Genomic DNA, 9,394 nt, shown 5'->3' with positions numbered 1-9,394 from the left:
CCAGGGGCTCCAACACCCTTTTCTAACCTCCATAGACTCCAAGCCCACATGTGGTGCACAGATTTATGAGCTTAAAATAATTCTAAACACTTAAAAAAAAAAAGAATTAAAAGGAACTTGTATTTGGTTATCTATTACTGTGTAACAAATTACCATCAATGTAAAGGCTTAAAACAACACAATGGGTTGTTGTTGGTCTCTCTCTCTCTCTCTCTCTCTCTCTCTCTCTCTCTCTCTCTCTCTCAGGGTCAAGTCTGAGTATAGCTCAGGTGGACCATAGATTTCCAGGATCCAGGATGCTTACAAGGCTAAGACCAAGGTCTCAACTAGAGCTGTGACAACTGGAGAAGGAGGCACACTCTGCTGTTAACAAGCCAGTCCCTTATGGGCTACTGGGCCTTAGTGTTTTGATGATGGCTTGTGACTGCTCTGACTTCCTTGACACAAGGCCATTTCCAGGGAAGTAGCTTATAGTGACAATTTTGGCATTTTGGATTCTTTAAGAAACAGAAATATTATAAGAATGTGTTTTCATTTTAATCCGAGGTGTGGGATATGGGGCTGCTCCAAACTGTCCACAGCAGCTGACTGTGATTTGTTTCATGCTTTAGGAGGGGCATGATTTTGCTGGTGACTGATAGTCTCTGCGATTGTGTAATGTTTGGAATTCTGGGAACTTTTCAGAGGGTGTATAAATGCTAGGGCCCTGAGGCGCACTGTGGGTGGCAGCTGCTGGTGCCTGGCATTGGTTGTTGGTTGCAGTTTGTCAAGAAGTTGTGCGAGGAGAGGAAGAAAGAAGAAGAATTAGACATCCTGATAGCAAAGATCAAACGTGCCCCAAGGGACTCGATGTCTAATCAGCAGGAAGTAGTCTACAGATGACATCACAAAACAGCCGAAGTCCAGATACAGTAACTAACTTTAACAATTTTTAAATTTGCATATTAAATTTATATGTGCATATGCATGCCACAGTTTGTGTGTGTGTGTGTGTGTGTGTGTGAGAGAGAGAGAGAGAGAGAGAGAGAACCTGAGACTACATAGTGAAGTGTCAGTGCAATTTTAAAAGTGATGATTTTTTTCTTTAGCCCAACTTGCTCCCAAATAAATGGGACAGGGAGTATAAGATTTATTTAATCATGCTTTATGGCACAATAGCTGAGCAGTATTAATCTATTCTAATCCTCTGAGCTAATCTGGCTACCTCCCAGCCAAAATCCCTGAGATGCTTGCATTTTTGTATTGATCTGGCTCTCTCTGCTCCAGGTTTGTTCCCATGGTGTCTCCTAAACCCTTTCCTCCTGGTGAATTCTCTCATCCTCTCTATCTCTCCCTGTCTCTTTCTGTCTCTCTGTCTCTCAACCCCACTCCCCACTCCTCAGTTGGGATTGAAAGTCCAGCCCTATTCTCTTTCTTCCCAGCCATTGGCTGACCAGCTTTTATTGACAAATCAGAGAATAAATGGGGAGCAATATTTACACAACATTGAGACAGGAGATTCTTAAAATAATTATTACAATGCTATGTCTGGATTGCAACCATATATGGGGGCAGAGAAATCAGCATTACACAGGATAAACTTTACACAGTGCACAATAACATTACGCCTAGGTGCAGGAGAAAACTGACTTTGACAAGTGTTCTCTCAGCTGCACACATCACAACTCAGATTGTGCCAAATGCCTTTATCCACTGGGCCACTTGGTCCCAGAATAGCCTACTTTTACTAGGCTCCTGGTAATTTACCTTAACAAAGCTAGCAAGTAAGAAAGTAAAGAACGGGCTAGCAAACCAGTTGTGGTACTGCACATCTTTAAGCCCAGCACCTGGGAGGCAGAGGCAGTTCTATTTCTGTGAGGTCAAGGCCAGGCTGATCTACATGGCAAGTTCAAGGTTGGCTATCCAGGAATATATATTGAGACCCTGTCTCAATTAATTAATTGCAAAGATTAAAGAGCTGGAGCTAAAGCTCAGTGATTGAGTGTATACTGCTCTTGTAAGGACTAGAATTCAATCTTCAGCATGTACAATGGGCAGGCCCAAACTTTAACTTAGTTCCAGGGGATTTGCTACCTCTGGTTTCTGAGGGAATCTGCACATATGTTGACACACATAATTAAAAATAATGACATTAAATATTTTATATGAGTATGTAGCAGAAAGGAGATTACAGTTGAGATACCAAACCTACTCTCTCTTGGAACTGGCCTCCATCTTAAAAAAAAAAAGAAATACAAAAGAAAAAGAAGAAGAAGAAGAAGAAGAAGAAGAAGAAGAAGAAGAAGAAGAAGAAGAAGAAGAAGAAGAAGAAGAAAAGCCTGAGAACTTGACCTACAGCTAAACCCATACCAGGAAGGCCCCATGCTTGTCCTTGGCCAGAGTCACGCCCTTGCTACTTCCTAGCAACTGTTAATCAAAGATTAGTCTGATCGTTTCAGATGTACTTTCAGATCATTTGTGATCATACACGGTCTTGCTTCAGAGCACCCACCTGTCAGCTCACAACAGACATTCAGTTAGATGCTTGCCAGGATGGACACCCTGTTTTCTATAAAACCTTGTCCCAGTGAGAATTTGGAGCTGCTTCACCAAACCATCCTGTGGGTCAGCGATGAGCTCAAGCTCAAGTTTGTATCTCAGTTGAAAGAACGTTACCCTAATGTGACTGCATCGGAGTCGGCTCCTTGGTCATCTTTTGGGGTTCACAATGCTTCCTGGCACAGTCTTATCTAACATAATTGTTTAAGTGACATCCCAACACATTTGCTGTATTCTGCTTATTGGAAGCATGTCACTGGGTCCAGTCCGAACTTAGGAAAGGGTCATATACTGGCATCAACACCAAGAGGAACTGTTGGAACTATTTTTCCTTTTGTGGTAGTGGAGGTTGAAGAGAGATGAAAGAAATTCAGTTGGATTATGTTATTCGTAATGGTTTGGTTCTTAGGACAAGTGGTGGGTTATGTGTATGTGAGTTGTTTGTGGAACCAATGGCTAAATAGTATCAAGAGTATGCTGGGGACTGTATCTCAGTGGGAAGAACGTTTACCTCACACACAAGTAGCCCTATGTTCAATCTTTACTAACATAAACAAGGTATGATGGCCAACTCTAATCCCAGCAATTGGGAGGCAGAGGCAAGAGGATCGACAATTCAGTACTATCCTTGGCTACACAGTAAATCCATAGCCAGCCTGGGATACAGAGACCTTGTCTCAAAAGAGAAGACTGTGGGGTTGGTGATTTAGCTCAGTGGTAGAGCGCTTGCCTAGCAAGCGGAAGGCCCTGGGTTCGGTCCCCAGCTCCGAATAAAAAAAAAAAGAAAAAAAAAAAAAAAGAGAGAAGACTGTTGTGAGTTAGGGATTCTCTTGGTTGCCCTAAGGAGACATCATGACCAAGGCAACTTTTAAGGGAAAGCATTTAATTGGCTGCTTCCTTACAGTTCCATAGGCCAAGTCCATGATCATCATGGCAGGGACCATGGTGGCAGGAAGGCATGGTACTGGAACAGTAGCCAAGAGCTCACATAATCTGCAAGTTACAGGAAGAGAGAACAAGACTGAGCTTGGTAATGACTTTTGAAATCTCAAAGCCAACCCTCAAAGACACACCTCCTCCAACAAGGCCACACCCACTCCAGCAAAGCTACACCGCCCAATCCTTCCTAAAAGAATCCTGGTAACCGGGGACCAAACAAAAATTTAACAACAAATTAAAATAATTGGGCTGGTGAACTGGCTTATCAGGTAAAGGCATCTGCCACCAAGCTTAATGATTTGGTCCATCCGTGGGACCCACACAGTAGAAGGGAGAAGTAGCTCCCACAGGCTGTCCTCTGGATTCGTGAATTCTGATTTCCTTTGGTTTATTCATTCCACGATTCCCCAGATTTTTTTTTTCTTTTTCTTTTTTTCGGAGCTGGGGACCGAACCCAGGGCCTTGTGCTTGCTAGGCAAGCGCTCTACCACTGAGCTAAATCCCCAACCCCGGTTCCCCAGATGTTTAAAGAGGAGTGAAAACAGGCTGACAATCCTGCTGAAGAGAAAGCATGAAAATGACACCTAAGAATTATTAATGTTTTGGATTGATTAAACATAACCATGATTTTTAAAAACACATACACACAAAGTAAAAATAAAAGGCTGGCCTTTAATCCCACACATGGGGCGTAGAGACAGGCAGATGAAGCCACCCTGGTTTACAGAGTGAGTTACAGCACAGCCAAAGCTACACAGAGGGACCCTATCTTGAAAAACCAAAACCTCAAAACAAAACAAATAACACAAAACAAAAAGCAAAATAAAAACAAAAAATTGAAAAGTCTATTTGGACATCCAGAATGTTTTTTATTTTTTTGAGGCAGAGTCAAGTCTTCAACCTAAAACACTGTGTCTCAGCCTCCTGAGTGCTGGGACATGGGCATACACCAACCACACCTATAATCCTTGCACTAAGGTGGGATTCTAGCAGGCTCTGTGTGCTAAGGAGGATGTGTTGTTGTCTTATGTTTCTTCTTTACACTCAGGGCCATGCACTGCACTCTGTGTTCTGACGCTCTTGTAAATACAAGGTGATTTATTTTATGAACCACAGAGCATTGAGTTGCTTAGTCAGCCTTGCTCTCAATACTCCGTGAGAGTGTTCTGGGGTATTAGAAGAGGACTTAAGCAGATTGCCCTACCTTCTATGGGCAGGCCCGCCCCGCCTCATCCAATCATTTGAAGGACTGAATAGAACATAAAGACTAATTGTCCCTTAGGTATAAGAGAATTCTTGCAGCCTGACAGCTTTTGAACTGGCACTCAGGCCCACTTCCCCTTCTCTTCAGACTCAAACAGAAACACTCATTCCCCCCCCCTCCCCCAGCTGAGGACCGAACCCAGGGCCTTGTGCTTGCTAGGCAAGCGCTCTACCACTGAGCTAAATCCCCAACTCCCAGAAACACTCACTCTTAGCTGAGTCTTAAGCCTCAACCTAATGTCCTTTGGACCAGAGCTACCCCGCCGGCTTTCCTAGTTTTCACAGAATTTGCATTGGAATTGAAGGAAGCATTTCCCTCCCCACTACCTCTATCAAGTCACCCTGTAGACTATGGTACTCACCAGCCACCAAAACTGTGTGAGCCAACCCCCTAACCCAGGCTCTTTCCACTTCTGTGCTGACTTCTACCGCTATGCTTTTCTGGGGAACCCTGACAGACACAAGATTCTTCCATGTTGCCATGGAAAATTTCTTCTCTTTAAGGCACATGAAATTCTATTGTTTAGTCTGTCCTATACTTGGATACTTATTTCCTATTTTTCTTATCAATAATAGTAATGCCACAATGATTAGGTCTATGCCCTAATAACAGCGTTGTGTAAGGGGTTATGTGGATGATAAATTTTATAATTGAGGTTGCTAGGTTAAAGAGTTATATTCCGGGTGTGTCGGCACATGGCTGTATTCCTAGCACTGTGGAGACAGAGGCATAATCTCTACAAATTTGAGGTATGCCTGGTTTATAAAGCAAGCTCCATGCCAGCCAGGGCGTGACCCTGCCTGGAACAAAAGAAATGAGTGTTTATGTAGTCCTGATACTGTGACACTGTCCTGTAAAAGGCATGGCTGACTCATGGCTGAGACAAACACTGGAAACCTGTGGCCATACTCTGCTTGTTTTCAAGAAATAAATTACCATTTTTTTTCTGTTGATGAAGATAAAGATGGGATGCAACTGGTTCTTTTACCAATGCTAACTGGAGTTTCAGTAAGCACGAACCCTTCAGACAACAGTTTAAAGACTTCCTATAAATGGATGGCTATATTTTGTTAGGGTCCTATCAGAGAAACAGAAAAAATGCACTTTTACTTTTTATGTCTTCTTTTTTTTTTTTTTGGTTCTTTTTTTTTCGGAGCTGGGGACCGAACCCAGGGCCTTGGGCTTCCTAGGCAAGCACTCTACCACTGAGCTAAATCCCCAACCCCTTATGTCTTTCTTTTTTTTTTTTTTTTTTTTTTTTTTGCACTCCACCCCTCCCAAAACAAATGAATTCTTTGGAGACAGGTTTTCTGTAGGCTTAGATTTTTCTCTAAACCTATTTTATTTAGGGTTTTTAAATGCTTCAATCTCCCTTCTAGTCTACTCACCTAAGGTAGGTGAAAAAGAAGATTACTAAGACAAGGAAGATATGAGTCCATTTAGAAGTAGTTCTTTGGGGGCAGTTCCACTCTTCATTGTCAGGATACCAGCAGTCCAGTCCAATAGCAAAACCAAACAAGAATCAGTAGCAGCGGCTTGATCCAGCAGAAAAGGCTCTGCCAAATCTGCATGAGTCAACAAAAGCGGCAGGAACCAGCTGGAATACCAGAAGAAGGTCTTTAGTATGTTTCCATGAAGTGAAGACCAGTGAAGATCATTGAAGAAGCAAGACCAGTGAAGAAATGTGTGGCCAGCCAACACTATCAAAGCATTGCATGGGGTCAAAATGCAAGACTTGTCTTTTCACTGTTTGTGGGGTTCCATTTGTACTCTTTCCAAACATCATGTGCTCTCTCAGTTGTCCGCTCCAGCAAAACATCACGCGTCCTCTCATGTCTGCTTCAGCAAAACTGCCTCTTACGTGTCTGCTCTGAATAGTCTGCAACTCACTGTGTAGACCAAGTTAGACTTGAACTCAGAGATCTGCCTGCCTTGTCTCTCAAGTGCAAGGACTGTGTTGCACCACCATGTCTGGTGTGTGTGTGTGTGTGTGGGGGGGTAAATGAATGCAGGTGCTGTTCAAGCCATATCCCCCTGGAGTTGGAGTTACAGGCTACTGTGAGCTGCCTGAAGTGGGTGCTAGGAACCAAACTTGGGTCCTCTGTTAAGAGTGGCACATACCTTGGGCTGGAGAGATGGCTCAGCGGTTAAGAGCACCCGACTGCTCTTCCAGAGGTCCTGAGTTCAATTCCCAGCAACCACATGGTGGCTCACAACCATCTGTAAAGAGATCCGATGCCCTCTTCTGGTGTATCTGAAGACAGCTACAGTGTACTTATATATAATAAATGAATAAATCTTTAAAAAAAAAAAAAGAGTAGCACATACCTTTAATCACTGAGCCATCTGACCAATCATCATAGGAAATTTCTTTTTTTTTTTCTTTTTTTCGGAGCTGGGGAACCGAACCCAGGGCCTTGTGCTTGCTAGGCAAGCGCTCTACCACTGAGCTAAATCCCCAACCCCCATAGGAAATTTCTTACAGGGATTTAAATACAGGTAATTTTCAGAGATGGTTACCCAGTCTCTGTAAGGCTTCTCTGCGTCTTTTATGGTACTAAGGAATGAGCACGGGGCCTTACCCATACTATGTAAGCATTCTCCCCCTGAGCTATATTACCTCACTCAATCATTTTAAAAACTTTCCAGATAATGTCCCATTGATTTGTCCAGACTGGCTTTAAACTCACGCTGCAGCCCTGAGAGACTTACAGCTTTTGAACCTCATGCCTCAGCCTCCTGGGGATTATCGGCCAAATGGCATCAGGCCCCAGTTAATGTTTTTATATCTAATGCTGGAGTTTCAAGTCCAAAGATTAGGAGTTGGGAAGGGAAAATGGACATTGAGTGGAACACAGTGGAGTGCAAGAGCAAACGCTCCTGAACAAAGTGAACCAAATGGCAGCTCCTACTGCTTCCGGTCTGCATGTGAGTGAACTGCAGAGGCAGCAGCCCCCCTTGGTCAGCTGACCCAGGAGTCAGAGACTTCAAGGAGCACCAAGAAAACACAAAGTCCTTGTAGGCATGTATGCTACTCTATGTCAGCGAGGTAAGTTAGCAGATCAACAAAGTATGTGGGTGACAGATCTCTTCCTTGGAGCTTGTAAATGTCAAATTCTGTATTGCTGCTATTTTCTTACAATCTTCAAATCTCATGCAAAAATGTCTGTTGTGGCCCATCCTTATTCAAAACATATGTGAAAGAATATTTGAAAAATGCACTTCATACTAGCTAAGTAGCACTTTACAAAGCTACAACAAGCTATGTAGCAGCAAATCCCAGATATATACTTAGGAGAAATACATGTATTTATCAAGAGAAACACACCAAAATCCAAAAGTACATGTTATTTTTTGTATCTGGTGTCTTTTGCTCAATATTGTCTAAGAATCATCCATATTTTTGCATGTATTCAGCTGTCCTTTGTCATTGATATCATTGTGTAAATATAGTACAATTAGTTTACTTATTTTATTGTTGATATATATTTGAATTGTTCCCATCTGGACCTGGCTTAGTGAGGGTTTTACTGCTGTGAAAAGACACTATGACCAAGGCAACTTTAACCAGGGCTGGGTGACAGGCTCAGAGCTACAGTCCAGTATCATCAAGGCAGGAGCATGGCTGTACCCAGGCAGGCATGGTGCAGGAGGAGCTGAGAGTTCTACATCTTCATCTGAAGGCCAGTAGAAGGATGGTTTCCAGGCAGCTAGGGTGAGGGTCTTAAAGTCCATGCCTACAGTGACACACCTATTCCAACTAGGCCACACCTGTAAACAGTGCCACTCCCCAGGACAACCATGTGTGTGAATGTGCACAAGAGAAATAATGTAGTATTTTTAGCATATATCAAAAATGTATTTTTATTTATGTGTATGTATTTTTGAATGGGTTTGTCTATATGTGTATGTGTGCAGAGTTCAATCAAAAATATATTTTTATTTATGTGTGTTTGAATGGGCTTGTCTATATGTGTATCACATGTGTGCATAGTCCCAGGAAACTAGAAGAGGGCATCAGATCTGGAATTGGAATTACAAGCAGTTGTGCCTGGGTGTTGAGAACCAGATCCTGGTTTGTTGGTTTGTTTGTTTCTCAGACAGGGTTTCTCTGTATAATGGCCTTGGCTGTTCTTGTAGATCAGGCTAGCCTCTAACTCACAGAGATCCACCTATCTCTGCCTCCCGAGTTCTTAAAGGTGTGTGCCACCACCACCAGGCTCAAATCCTGGTCTTAAGAGCAGCACATGCTGTTAACTACTATGCATCTCTCTAGCCTCCAAGCATTTATCTACTTTATTACATATTAGTTTTCCAAGATTTATTATAGTTTAATTTTTTATTTATTAAAGTTCAGAATACTCGGGGCCGGAAGTGGAGTTTTCCTAACCTGTAGTTGCTCATTCCTTCTCATATACTGCCCTCAACTCTATAGAGCCTGGTGTTCCAGCTTTGGATAATAAGGCCTTGGGCACAGGAAGCTTCTTACCGACCTGGGCACTTCTGAGGCTGCCATACCTTCCTGGTGCACAAGCCCACTGAGAAGCAATGAAAACAGCCATATAATGTCTGTCCTGGTGTTCTGTTGGCACTCAAAGCCTTACTTCTCCAGGAAGTTTTCCAGGACCATTTGTGGCCTTTCCTGGAAACAGG

Source organism: Rattus norvegicus, chromosome 3 (genome assembly GCF_036323735.1).
Source record: "Rattus norvegicus strain BN/NHsdMcwi chromosome 3, GRCr8, whole genome shotgun sequence".
NCBI lineage: Eukaryota > Metazoa > Chordata > Mammalia > Rodentia > Muridae > Rattus > Rattus norvegicus.
This window is presented reverse-complemented; position numbering follows the sequence as displayed.